Here is a 15517-nt window from a genome sequence, read left to right on the forward strand (position 1 = left end):
ATTAATCATCCCCAAATACTCCCGCCGTGCAACAGACGACCCTTGCAGAACATGCTGCCACAGAGGGTGTGCAGGTGTGAATCAAGCTGGAAGAAAGATTTTCAGAGCCAGCCTCTTCCTCAATCTTGCTTGTTTGTCACGACTATCTCTATATTCAACAGAAATCATACATCTAATGTTTGCTCCTGCCCCGATTTAGAATAAAGATATTTTCTAATGTTAAATCAAGCTGAATTACAGTGATAAAGAAAAACTATAATACCATCATGTTTGTTTATAACAAGGTGGCAGTTAGTAAAAAGGTCTATAGATGTTTGCTCCACTCCAGTCAAATAAATAAAACACTGGGGATTAAGATTAAAAAAAAAAATTTATATAATACATATTTCTGTATCTTATAGTTAGATCTGAAGAGTGTCGATCTTTAATGTTTACTATGTTCTCATCTCATATTACTGTGATCATATTTCATTTAATGATCATTTGGTGCAAGTTTTACCATTGTATCTAGATCTTATGCCTGAAGCTTGAAGGTTTCACTGATTGTCTAAATGTTGGAGTTTTGCTTTTATTATACACAGAGCATCCAAGGAAAAGAGAGTGAACTGCACTTATTGGACCCACCTTGTATAAATAACATTTACAGAATAGTTTAACTGATCAACTATTTTGAAGTACTGCTTTTTATTACCTTAGATTATTCAGATTCTTACCTTAAAAACCTGCGAAGGGTAGCCTGTTCACAAATTAGGCATTTAGCAGGGCTGCACATTATATTGTTTCAGCATTGGCATTGAAATGTGTGCATGCATGACACTAATGTCAACTAAGGCAAATTTACTCCAGCATGCTAGATGTTTGGCCGTTTTCTCGACCTATTAGACCTGGAGTTTGTTACTCTGGCACTTAGTGGTGAACAGGTCGCCAATGGATGGTTTATCAGATTTTGCAGAAAATGGCCATATAAGCACAAAAAGGCTAAGTGGCGTTGTTCTGTGGTACACTGCTATGAGCAACCCCTTTAACTAAAAAAAAAATGTATTCTAAAAAATATGGAAAAAAGCTGCACTCAAAGAATATCTGGTATAGATAACTATCTACAGTTTTGACTATGTTAGTGGTCCGCAATGGAAAATATGAAACTTAAATGAGTCTGCAGCTTACAACTGTCCATGCCAGCAAATCAGATAGGAGGTTGTCTTATTACTTATCGAGAGACATTGACTCCCAATCGTTTCCAAACCCCTGGAGCAAGGAAAGATTGTTGAATTTCACGGAAAACCATCTGCTTGTTCTGAACAACAGGGGATAAGAACATGCTGAGGAGTAAGCTCTCCAGATAGCTTGCATTGGCTTCTGATTCTTTTGCCTTTAACGTTCCTTCTGGCACCCTGTCTTTGGAGATACAACATCCACAGGCCTCTAGGGTTCGACTTGTTGATGAGTTGATATATCGGCTGCCCACACTTTGTATTTAAGGGTAACATCTCATGTTAAGCACTGTGTCTGAGAATTGCATTTTTCCACACTTTGCGCAAAAACAGCAGCAGTCACCACATTTCCACTGTGATCTTTTTTTTTTTTTTCTTCAACCTAAGGGTGTACAGCACAGTTTGTTCCTGGTCAAGTTAGACAAATGACACACCTTATATTTGAATGCTGCCCCTACATCCAAGGGCAATTTTGAAGTACACAAAATAACACCATTGGTTGTATGAACATCTGCTCCCTGGGTATTTGATTTCCCAGGCAGATGTTAGACCCCAGCTGCTATCACAAGATAATTTGTATGTTTGTGGAGAGAGCTCCCATTTGGCTGTTCGGTTGATGGTTATGTCTTCCTTTTGTGAATCAGCCAGCATCATTGTTAAGTATGTTTTACAGTCACTTCCACCCCGGTGCCCTCTATGCCCCTGACTGTACGAATCCACCTTAACATTTTTAAAATGTTTTGTCAGACTAAAGGTCAGGTGAAATATTTCCCTCACATACACTGTATACACAGAAAATACTGCATGTGTGTGCAGTTAATGTATACTGTACATTGCACCATGATTTAAGTATCAGTATCAGCCCATATTGGTTTATTGCAGGTATATCATATCCATGTATAAATCAGCTAAGTAACACAAAAAAAACTGCAGCACAGTACTGCCAACAAAATGTTTAGAATTGTTTTACCATCCCATAATTTGTCAGTTTACACTGAAATAGTATTTCTCTACTGTGAAATGTCCTGCTTGGTACAGACAGTGGTTACAATTCTTTATTAACAAATATCGAATCATCAGAAATGTCTGGGTCTTCTTTAAGTTATGTGTCTATATTTTTTTAAATGTACTGGTAAATATATTGTCAAATGTAAGTGTTCACACAGATCGGCTTAAAAATTCCACTCAGTCAGGCTATTTCACTCTAGATTTGAGTATTCTCCTAAGATCAACTTCAAATTTGACACGTATATGTATTTTCCATACAGCTGTGTGTAACTGACTAGTAGCTATGTCACAAAAGGTTAACAATTGCTTAACATTTCATGTTTTTTGAGATCACTCGATGACCTTGTCCCAGTCATGATGACAGCATTGACGACAAAACGATACTCCCACTGAAACCAAAATCAACAGTTTCATTGATCTCGTCATGTTAAGAGCTCAGCAAAGGTTGTAAATCCTGTCTGAGGCTGTTGTACCTGTAACATCATCTGCAGCCATGTATTGTATGCTTGCATGAGAATGTAGTCTCTCTACATTATCCACAGAATATATGGTGAACCTTAAAAATGCTCTCTACAGTGAGATGAGTGAGAGTGAATTCTTATTTAAATTGATAAAAGAGCCTTTTCTTTTTTGTTAAAATTGAATGTATTTGATCAAAATAATAAGATCCAAATCTGCAGCTTTTAGTGTAATCAAACCTCCCCCTTCTGTATTAGCACTATAGCATTATAACAACAGAATTCTACAAATATGTGAGCATGTCCTTTACAGAACGGCTGCACCTCATCCTCACACTCTGACCAGTCCTGGCGCAGGTAATGTCATCATCTGTGACATGTGAAAGAGTAGGCGGTCTACTGAAAAAAGATAACTCAAAGAAGATTAGTCCCACACCTGACCCAGGAAGAAAAATGTAGCATTATCTGCTAGAAGAGAAGCATGTCAGAGTGTCACAGGTCTTAACTGACCCCACCACTCCCCACTTTTGTTAAAGGCTTTAAATTCTCCCCTCCCAAGTTCAGAGTCGATTTGTTATCAAATCAAGCGTCGAGCATCTGATTCATTGCTATTCAGCACTCTGGCTGATTTATATGCAGAATGTAAAACAGATGCCTTATGCGATACATATTTATGGTGAGCCCTGCTCTCACAAGATTTATTATAGGTTCTTTCATCGGGGTGTGCATGAGCTGTGCTATGATGACTTGTATTTCCTCTCAGCTGCCAATGCCAAACTCATTAAAAAGAGGTGTGACTATTAATATACATTGTAATACTGACAGCTCCTAATTTATAACCCAAGTGCATGTTTGGGGTTTCTTCCTTCCAAGCCTCTCATTGTTGGGGTGGGGGTAGTGATCTTTTTGTATCTATATTCGTGTGTACATCCTCATGTGTGCATGTGCCATTAGATGTGCACACATGAGCCATGCGAGTACATGCACCATGCAAATACAGACACCATTTTTCAAATGTCTTTTTTGTTGTCTTATTATACCTCATATTGATTTACTTGGTGTAGTCCCTTGACCCCTATATACTCTGCTATTGGCAATATGAAACCAAAACCATATCATGTAAAGTTCCAACTTACTGCAGTAAAAGCTCCCCCTAACCAATATTTTGTACGAAAAGCACATCCACATAAACATTTAGAATTATTTATTCAACCTCAGCTATTGGTCAACCTAGTAAACAGAACAACGTAGATTTAAACATAGACTTTTTCCTCACCCTTTCTCTCATTTCGTAATGTTTTTTTTTGTTTTATTTTTGTAAATTGTATTATTAATTTCAGGTCAAATAAAATTATAAAGCTTCACGTTATCTTCTATACATATTGACATAATGATACGGGCATGCACTCATGTATGCAAATGTGTACACATGCACACAATATATGGGATGGTTTACTCTAACTGATTATTAGTCATCTCACAAATGATTACAAGTGGTTTTATATGTGGGCACATCAACAATATGTTATCATAGTGCAATGAAACCAGTTCAAGGGAGGATCTTTCCCATCACTGGCAGGATTTTTTTACATTATGCACATACACTTTCCAGTGAATTGTCTTTTCTTTCTTTTTATATGTACTTGGAGCAGGGCTAACAACAACAAGTGACAGCCTATTTTATATAGAACAGTAAATGATAAAAGGCATGGTGGACAAAAGAGTACAAACAGGTCAGCAAGATTATTGAAGAGCTTAAACGGACATGTCGGCCCACATTGCACGATTGACATCACAGTACAGCTTAAATCCTGTGGTAAAGTGGAGCAAAATTAATTCACTATTTAAGCTCTGACAAAGTGGCTAATCAAAATAATAAGCCAACAATATTTATAATAATAATGACCAATCAGTATTTAAAAACATACATGTTGTATATTGAACACTTGAAATCATCAGAGGTAGTTTCCAATGTTTAGAGTAAGTAGGACATCACTGTTTATGTTTTCCTGCCTCTCCTCAAACTTTTGTTGCATTGTTGTAATGCCATGTTCATGTCATCTGGGAGCTACTGTAATCACCAGTTTCCTATTTGTAAATATTGTTAATGAAGTCTTACTCATACTTACAAGAGTGGAACTCTCCTGAAAGCTCTAATATATGAGACTTGGCAATTTAATAATATGGAAGTGCATGAAATGACAAACACATATGGGCGCCTCACCTCAGCCAAAGTCTGTTGTTCAATGAAATGAAACGCTAATGGATCCATTGACCATGTATGACATTTTTCAATCATCGTGCAACTGCCCTAGAGTGGTCAAATTCCCATCAGTATCCTCTGTCCAAAAAAATTGGAAGTTAATCCTCATCAGACATCAGTGATGAGCACAGCAGGGGTACCAAAGCGAAGGGCTCCAGCAACATACTGTATTGACCAAATCAAATGCATAATATAAGAATGCAGACTCCTGGTGGATTATGTAAAATAAACTTTGAATCTCTGTTGATTACCTTGCAGCCATCAAGGAGAATAACACCATTACCTCTGTGGTGTGTTTTCAGAGTTGTAAGAGCCAGTCTCATGTTATTATAAACTGTTGTGCGAGATGTTATTTTCAAACTTGACTTTCTCGATCATATTTCATCTTCACACGTTACGTGTAGCAACACACCCACACCGATGCCACCCCCTGCTTTGCCTTTAATCACAGTGGTTATTCAGTCTGAAGAACTTCTTTTAACATTTTTAGGGAGGGCCCACTGACATCCTGCTCTAATTGTGTCACCCCAAACTTTGTGCTTACACGATACCACCATACTAGGTAATTTCAGTGTATTAATTAGCAAATCAAATGATCTTATCAGTCTAAATAGCTAAATCCATTGCTAGAATTTTTGCATATTTAGAAATAGTAGTGCAAACACAGGATTGGAATTTTTGGATTTTCAGAGAGAAACGCCACTCTCAATTTAAAATTTCAAATAAATGCTACTGTCTTTTTGCTGTCCATAATGGTGAGACTTTGTTACCGACACAATCTAACTAAGCGTGTCACATCATTTTCAGACAACTAAGTAAGAAGCTGACAGTTTATCTTTTAAGTATAGCTTCTCAGCTTAAGTGTTCGGAGTCAGGACATCAATATTATGGAGCTGTGAGGTGGCTAATACCATCAGTCTGAAAAACGTTAAAAAATAATAAAAATAATGATGGGCACTTGTACCTTCATCCGCTTTCTTGTTGAGAGTCAGACAACATCATCGATACCACTTATTGTCATCACTCATATTTGTCAACTAAATATGACGCTACAACTAGCAGACAGTCAGCTTAGCTAACACAAAGACTGAGACAGGAGGACAAGGCTTGCCTATCTCTGTCCAACAGTAACAAAATCTATACAAACTAAAAGTCCTTCTCAGTTTACTGCGTACAAAAGCCGAAGTCAAGATGTAGTTTCATGGTTGGTTAGATGTTGGAAAAAAGAAGAGACGAGAGGGGAAATCCTCTAAAATATTAACTTGGCAAATATAAACCAATACAAAAAGTGAGAGCCACCAAGGAAAATCAAGGCATAAAGGTAGCAAATGCAGCTCAGAAGGGTGTTTGAGAAATCGAGGGAATCATTGAACGATTGCTGAACATTTACACGAGGTACAACAGATTTTCTTAACTTTTCTTAATCTTGATGTTGTAATCTTAAGAGTGTATACTATTTCACTATCAAAATACTCAAACTTGAGTTAAATGCGATGGTACATTTTGCTTATTGAAGTAGAAATGTTGCATGATCGATGTTTTGTTAGGACAAATGCCCAAATTGTTTTATATTAACAGTCTGAAATAGCACATCAATAAGGATATACTGAAGAACAGTTTATTTGTATGAACTGGCTTTAAAGCTGCTATTACTGGTAATAGTATTTTTTTTACATTACTATTAGGGATTCATACAATTCTATGAATTAAGACATTCTTAATTATTGTTCAGGTGTTAAAGTTAAATCTTTAAACACTACTCTTACTTGAAATATAAATATAAATGGTGTTTTGCTTTTCAAAAACATCACAAACAATATCTCACCTAGTGAATGCCAGCAAAGAAAAGAGTAAAAATGATTATGTGCACCATATCACTTCACGTTCCAAATGCATCCCAGCCATTTATTCCAATTTCTGGCTGTCTGCGTCTCTCCCTCAGCCCACACTCGAGGTGCTTTTATGTTACACGACCACTCGAATTTGAGCCCAAGGGGGACTCGATGGGTCCCTGAGCAAGAAAGCCCCCAAAAAATCTATAGACCAGATGTATGATGTTATATGGTCAAACTGGCAAACACAAAAGGTCTTAAAACAAAAGCCATGAATTAACTGAGGGCTTTCAACAGTGTGTTTTCAAAACAGCCCAGCTGAGAGCTCAGATGCCTCTCCTCCCTCTCAGTCACTCCCTCACTCCAGTCTTGCTCTCAGCATTACCCCATCTCTCCTTTCTCCCTCACCCACTATCTGCCCCCACCCCTTTCTCTTTTGCCTCCTCTCTGTCTTATTCTCTCTCTCTCTCTTTGCCACCCCCCGAGACTAAATGCTTAAAAAGAAAAGAAAGGACACCATTTTTGCTAATTAGTTGAGGACTTAACAGGCGCAGGATATGCTGCCTTAGTTTTTCATCTGCTGTCCACGGGCTGTCGACTGTCCTGTGAAGTTGAGCCTGTGTGGCTAAGAGTAGAAGAAAGAAGCAGGGTAGACACACACAAATGCCTCAGTGGAGATCCTGAACAGGCCTCCGGTGGGGGTTGAGCTCAAAATGGGGGCCAATCATTAGTATTTAACATTTGGGAAAAAAGAAGCCTTAAATAAGAAGTGTAAACGGCTCTGTGCCCCACCTCCATCTTTAGAAATGTTCACAGCCTTCTTTAAATCAGAAGGGTTTTTTTCTTCTTCTTTTCTGTATGTTTGTATGTGTGGACCCTAATCAGCCTAAACACAAATTAATTCTGCATTAGAATTTAAAGCAAAATTATGGTTTGTTCACACAACTCTTTTCACTTATTCACTAATTCTCTACTAATTTGAGAGATTTCTAATTTATATTATACATTTTTTCTAGACATATATTAAGTTAAGAGCATTAATCTCCTAATCAAAAATAAAGTTATGTTTTGAACACAGATATTTCTCTGAATTTAAACTAAATGACATGACAAATTGTGTTGCTCTACTTTGCACGGCGATATATCTAAGACTCACAGACAGTAGCAACTCTGACACAATGTTGGGACCACACACTCTGCAGACACTGAAGGATCGGTCAACAACGATCTATGTTTTTCACTGCTAAATGTCATATAACAAATGTTTACAGACATGACAGGCAATGAAAAGGCGATTGATCTTGGTCTATATGTAAAAAGTAGTCTCACATATTTTCTCAATATATATGATGCTTTGTAATTGACAAAAAGACTAAAAATCATCACCATGTTTCCATCTATTCTGCACAGTTGCATGCAGTCAAACCATAACCATGTCCAGCGAGGAAAAACAACAACAACAACAACACAAACAGAGCCGAGAAAAGGTTCACACTTCAAGCTTTAAAGTTCAAGGCAAAACCTTGATTTACATTTCAAAAACCACCAGGTCAAATACAAGGTTATTCCAAAAATATGTATTCATAATCACATTAACATATGCAGGGCTATAGCTTTCAACTGTAAACCCTCTTAAAACCCATAACGTATTTCATGTCATTGAGTCTGGGGGGGGGGGGGGGGGGGGGGGGGGGGGGGGAATGAGGAAACTGGCGGGGTAAGCCGGAGTGTCTGAGGGTTTAGAGAAGCACAACAAAGTGGAAAATTAACAGAGTGGAAACTTAATAAACAGTTGTTTCAGTGCAGCACAACTTAGGGTAATTCCCGCAGGAAGAGAAAGGCCAAGAGCAGAGGAATGGCAATGAGACTCGCAGCAGAGGAGCTAAGACAGGAAGTCAGGGGTGAGGAGAGGGATCCTGAGAGTCAGAGTTCAGCAATCACTTTTAAAAAAGGGGGCAGAGTGTCTCTGGCTTGTAACAGCCTTTCAGCGTTTCTGCGTTAAAACTGATGTTGCAAATACGCTGATAAGTGAATCAGATAAAGCATCTGCCAGAGGTAGAATTGGTAGTTTTGTTGTCATGTCCTAAAACACTTGCGCTGAGATCTGTGAGTGGTTGTTATATTGCTCGCTAAAAGGGAACAGGATAAAGCGGCGTGGGCTGCTAGCATTCTCAGCTACTTTGCTCAAATGGGTGTATTTATCAGAGATGTAAGACACACATCCTATAAAACCAAGGGCACTAGAGAAATTCCTCACATGATCACCACAGCCCCATAACTGTCTGGGACAAAAATGGAGGCTGTGCCGTATGTCAGTTATATGGAGCAATAACCAACTTAAAGAAGTGTGGTAATAGAGCCATTTACCTGATCCTGAAAAATGAAGAGAGAGGACCCCCACCACCCCCCAACCCCCAACACACACACACACTAAGAGCTGCACAAGCACACAAACACATGTTTAAAGTTGACTTAGATGGTTACTTTTGTTTTAAGTTTGAATTCCTGTACACTGTAAGAGATTTGATAAATGAAACAGAGAATGTGAAACTTAAAATGGGAATTAAAAGTACAGGATACTCGGTTATAAATAAAATATATATATCTATTTGTTTTGTTTTTTTATTAAACCTTGTGCTGACAGTGTGAGGGAATCAAAACCTCCTGGGCACATTACTGCTGGATGTGTACTGCACAGCACTTAAAAAAATGTGAAAGTGACGGATGTGAATCCAACTGTTAATATAACATAAATTGTATCATATTAAATACAGAGCAAGCTGACATTACTTGGGATTACATGGCACTTATTTTTTGCAAAAAAGAACCAGATATGCAGCTGATGTAATGAAGAAGAACAAATTTAATTATTTTAATACAGACAAAATTATCACGTCATCACATATTAGCGTTCTGTAGAGTGTATGTACAACAAAGGCAAACGCATAATGAGAGGCTGTATCTCCAACCACTGACACAACTGCTTGTCATGATGTATTGCCAGTGTGTGAATAAATGTTTTGTTGTTGATGTTGTGGTTTGTTTTCACTGTGATGGCTGTTCCTGTCACACGCAAATGCATATCAGCTCAGCACATTGACTTCTGTTCTTGAAATTGTCAAAGATTGCTGATGCAGGGAAGTGAACATACAGTGGTTTAGCTCATTTTGCTTCTTTCTTTTCTTTTTTTTATGAAAGGCAGTATGGAAGTGCTGAGTAACGTGACTTGCATAAAGCTACAGAGGTGCAGCACCAGCTCATGTAGATGGCTGAAAAGTGGAGTAAAATATACAAAGAATCAGCCACTGCTATTAGTTGACATTAAATCTGTGGCAGCTTAATAATTATTGCGTACAAGGGAGCTGAGCTAACAAAGATTAATTGAGGAACCGTACAGTATCTGCATCCTGGGGAGATCTTTTTAGTTTCTATCATTTATGATCGCAGACACAGAGCGCAGTTTGCAACAGCACAAGCAAAGGGAGTGTGTGAACGAGCATGTTGTTCAGGAGTCAGGCAGGATTATGCTCTGAAATCCTCTGAATCGGGAGCAGCAGGGGCCACTTGAGGCAGGGCAATTGTGCAGACTGTGAAGCAGGTCTTCAGTAGAAATGTGCTTATTTATGTAATCATGCAAGAAATATCTATTCTATTGGCTGTGAAAGCATCTAAGATGGGAACTCCAAGCTCCTCTTTTTCTCAGATTCAGGATCAAAATAACAGTATAACTGCTCCCCCTGGTGTGCTTAACACTGCATTGCCTGGGAGAATAATCTGTGGCGTAATTAGTATGCACCCTTAGGTCAAAGTACCGACTTGGAAGGAGTGCGTTTTCACATAATGCTCTAGCTCTGTAGCCTTTCATTCACCTCTCTTGACAGTCAGAAAATATTGCACCATATTCCAGCGCTCCACTGAATAAAAATGAGAAAAAGAAATTCTACAAAAAAAAAACTTTCACTTCTCAATTAGAACATCTGATATCACAGCCAAGATGTCACAGTATTGTCTCTTAAGCTAATTTCTAAGTCTCGAGTGTTAATCCTTGATGTTGGAGAATTAAGATTTATATCTCTGGCAGGGGTTCCTTAATGGAAAAAAAGCTACATGGAGCGACTAACGTTCTTCCTCGCCTTCTCTCGCCTTCCCACACACACATGCACATACTGTGTACGCTCACACAAACTCGTGTAAAGACAAAATGTACTCCTCATAATTCAGTAAGCTCGTAAATCAAGGCAGGTTAATGCTCCACCAAACCCCTTCAACATCCTTTAAGTGTTAAATCATCACTTTGCGGAGGGAGTAGGAGAGAAGACAGGGGAAAGGGGCAGGCTAGCTGAAGAGATAGTGCTGTACTTTTTCACGTATGAAGTCTAGGAGTGTGTAGATCCAGCCCTTCAGTCAAATATGTTGCCATGCGAGGGATTAGAGGTCTGTGAAGCACTAGGTCTTGACCTGCAAGCCTTAGAGCCAGGCTGAAACCTGACCCAATACCAGGTGTATGCCTGTGGGTCAAAGGGTTGGAAAGCATGTAACAAAAGACAGCTCCTCAATAAAACCCTCACTGCTCCAATTAACCATTTTAAACCTTGTTTTCAAGCCCTCAAAATAGCTCCCGCAGTGTACAAGCACAGGTTTTACAAAGTGTGGTGGAAAGCCTCATATTTCCTTAATTGTAGAAGCCCACACAAATGTCAACTAAATGAAATGTGTAGTGTGTATATCCTAATAGAGAGAATGTTAATGGCATGCTTACTCCCTGCACCCGCCCGGCTTTGCTTTTACTTTCAAAATAATTTACTGCGCCTTTAAAGCACCCCGTCATCTGCAGCCAGAGACCCATAACTGTCATGTGAGTCGATCATTTACCCAGCGATCTCCTAAGTGTTACGTGTTAATGGGTAGAAGCTGTAGAAAACATAGGGAAATAACTAACACCTACAGAACCAACAGATCATCTCTGTAGAGGGGAAAGCTGTATCATTTCATAACACATTCAGGACTGTGGCGGTTAATCAAGCTACCTGCCAGGAGGACTGCCATATCTCAAGAACATGTCAGAGGAGAAGTCTTTAAGTATGCTCATATGGGACTGTATAACTGAGTGGGATTCTTCTTTCACTTACATTAGTTGTTGACACTAGGGAATTGGAAACATTATATTTAGCAGTGACAAGGTTAATGTAACATAATGTAGGCCTCTGGTATCTGGTGCTTAATTCTGGCCATAAAGGATACCTGGAGTCGTATTTATTTGTGTCTAATTGTTTAAATTGAGAATTTCAAAGATTAAAACAATAATACGTGCATAAACATGCTGACACAGTTCCATACTGAACCACTTTTAAGGCATGAATGTGATGAATTTTTTGCATATGTTCTTAGATCTACAATAACACAAATACCTCTGTAATTATAGTCCCTGATTATTTCAATATTTATTAGGCATTCCAGGCCATTTTGACCTATCGACTGAAATTGACTACACTTGAACAAGCCTGCGACTGGCTGGCCTCAGAGGGTTATTAATTGCTCCAGCATGCACTTGCACAATGTGTTTGGATAGGTGTTTCTTGTAGCTAACAAAAAAGCCTTTGTATTGCTTCGCTTTAGTCTGCGACTCAATTAGGGAAGGAAATGAGAGTACATACAAAAAGCCATTGTCTTTCTTCCAGCCATGGCTTGAGCTGAAGATATTGCATAACTTTACAGTATCTTGTCTGTTGTATGTATTTTAACTTTTAGCCGTAGTGAAGGAGACTCGAAAGGATCGGAGAGTAGCTTAAGATAATGATGCAATACAGGGGATACAAGAGGTAAGTGAGCAGAATCGTTGATAATCCTAACATACGCACATGCTGCTTGTGCCGTCTGACCGATAGACTGACAGATTCATAGTCCAGAATCATTGAATACACATGCAAGTTCAACATGAAGTAGAGCAGCATGTGAACATCAGTATATCCAAATAATGAAACAGTAAAGAGGTGTCACATTTGAGGCTCTGGTAAGCGCAATTTGGGGTGTTTTTGTTTGAAAAATTATTTGATTATCCAATTATCAAAAATAGCTACAGATTAAGTCGATTAATCTACTAATGGTTTCAGCTCTAACAGAGTACAACCTCAGGTTCAACTTAGTTAAGATGTCTCAATACAAAGCAATAACACAACACAATTTTAAATGAAAATGTTTTAGAGTACAGGCAGTGTAAACACAGAGATGCACCACTTCAACCTGAAGATCTGAAAAACACACAAGCCTTTCAGTCTCCTTTGTAGCACTGTGTTCACAGTCTGCTTTGTCTCACTCTTTCACCTCTGTGTGTCTCTCCCTGCCCAGCTCCTCTCATTCATTCTACTCAGTCTTGGAAAGGGGTTTCCTAGTGAGGCGAATTCCAACTTGCACTTGCCAAGTGACCCATGACCATGGGCGGACAAGGTTACCAGTCATGACTTTTACAGCCGTTTCTGCCTCCACACGAGTCTCTGTGTCGCCCCGGCCTGAAATAGCAAGTCGGATACTGTCGTAATGAAAAGCGCAGAGCTGAGAGGCTCAGGACAAACCTGCTGCTCTGATGCCCTCCAGGCTCAAGCTGACAAAAATATCAAGACAATGACAGCAAAGTATGAGAGGTGAACAAAACCCCAAAGGATGTTAGAGAGAGAAGGGAGCAAGAGGTGACGGAGCAGTGGAATCTACACGCTAAATAAAAATGTCTTTTACAGTGCACCTGTGTGGTAGAACTAATAGCTGCAGTGTAGAACATGTTTTGATGTGGAACATTTTACATGGTATACAATACAAATAAAACACTGCACACAATACTGTACATCTTAAAAACAGTGAAGCAGTTTCATATGTCTAAGTCTGCAGCTGTTCTTGGTTAATTATATGAGTTGAAACACATGAAACTTAGAAAGAAAAAAATATCACATTCCAATCAACGTATCAACTCTTCAGCATATTTGGATCATTTAATTTTTTGGGTGGATTAAAGGTGCCATCTACTCTTTGCTCTAAGCAACTGTATGTCCCAATAACAGCCAAATCAATGTTTAGTGTCTGATGAAGCCATTAGAATTGCATCCAATTACAGTCACATTTCATTAGCTTTTAGAAAAAAAAAGCAAAACAGCATTTTGTTTTCTGTAAATGGTTGCAACAAGTGGAGCCCGCCGAACATTTCAGTGGTCCAATTGTACTGGTCACCATTAGCCTGTTTCAGATATGTCCTACTTAACCTGCTTTAATTATTATGTGTTAGAATACGTATTAGCTTTTGCAACAGAGAATACTCAAATTTAATTGGTCATGACTTGCCTAAATAGATGCCTGTGAGCCTACCTTATTGCTACAATATGACTTGGACAACTTCTTTTTCGTTAAGTGGTTTCTGTTTTCATTTTATCGACAAAAAAGAGCCAACTTCTCAGTACTATCACACGCAAGAGACAGCATGTCCTCCCCATTGTTTACTACAAGGCAAATAATGCAGCACTACAAAGGGATGTCCCCTGTTGACGTGCACTGTAGTCTAAAAAATTTTTGTTTGAGTAACACAATGTGACAGCGTGATCAGTAAAGGCTGATGTGAACCTCAGTCATGCAGGACACTACACACTGTGCTAGAGATATATATAGTCCAGTAAAATAATCCCATCTCATGCAATAAAATGTGCTTTACAATATTATGGGAAATACGGGCATACTCAGTGTGCAAGAAACGCTGAACACGGGGTGTATAACAATTTTATGGCATGAGTATTTAAATCTTATGTCCGCAGTATTAGCAAATGGTGTAACTCAGTCATCCGGAATACTCCTGTGGCAGGTTTCTGGTCGAGCTATCCTACCGCAGACCACTGCATGATTTTAAGAAGGAATGATGCTTCCTATATTTCTATGACCTCATGCAGTAAGTAAAGTATACAGCAGTCATAATTCCGGAAACAGTTATATAAAAGGAAACAAATGTAATATTTGTATTTTTTTTACCATCACTGGGGGTGCCAACGTAACCCCCAGATTCAACAGGGTACAATCGCATCGCAGCTGATTGCAGCCATTCTGAAAAATGCTTATGGTTCGACCAGGCGTACCACAGTGTATTTTAGAAAATTACTATAAGCGGTTCGCCGCTCTGCTCCACAGAGAATATGCGCCGAGTCTCTTTTTTTGACGGAAGTGGACAGATGCCACGTCAAAACCGCACAGAGCAGATTGAGTAAGACAGGAAGGCAGACACAGGAACAGCATCGAGCATCCAGTCAATTTTCAAACTAAAACACCCTGTGTTAACTATCACAATTGAAACAGAACACCTCACTACACAACCTACTTGGTCATGGCAGAAGCTCAAAAACAAACACAACCTGAGCAAGTCAACAATATCAGGCAGGCATGACGCTCCATTTCTGAAATGGTTCTGGTGGGGTATGAAGACTGGTGGAGGGCGGGAAAACTATGAACTATTCAACTTTCAGGTAAATAAGTAAAGGTGGTTATCATAAAGTCTGATTTATTATGTTTGTCCCAGGGCAGTATATGTACCACTTGTACACCAAAGATGTACCATTCAAAACACAAATCTCATGCTATGAGTTAAAAGACACCAAGTTAAATATTTTGAACTGATTATTTATTTTTCCCTGTGAAGGATTGGACTCATCATCAAACCAGATGGCACACATTCATCTCCTCATTCATGCCCCTCATCTGTTGCTACAAAAAGGCAGAAAA

At 38.9% G+C, this 15517-nt stretch overlaps 1 long non-coding RNA gene across 1 annotated transcript in view; it reads right to left on the reverse strand.

Moving 5' to 3' along the window:
* LOC115586181 (uncharacterized) overlaps nucleotides 1–15517 on the reverse strand; it is a 141972-nt gene that overhangs the window by 45175 nt on the left and 81280 nt on the right. The window lies entirely within an intron of this gene.

This window comes from Sparus aurata, chromosome 8 (genome assembly GCF_900880675.1).
Source record: "Sparus aurata chromosome 8, fSpaAur1.1, whole genome shotgun sequence".
NCBI classification, from domain to species: Eukaryota; Metazoa; Chordata; class Actinopteri; order Spariformes; family Sparidae; genus Sparus; species Sparus aurata.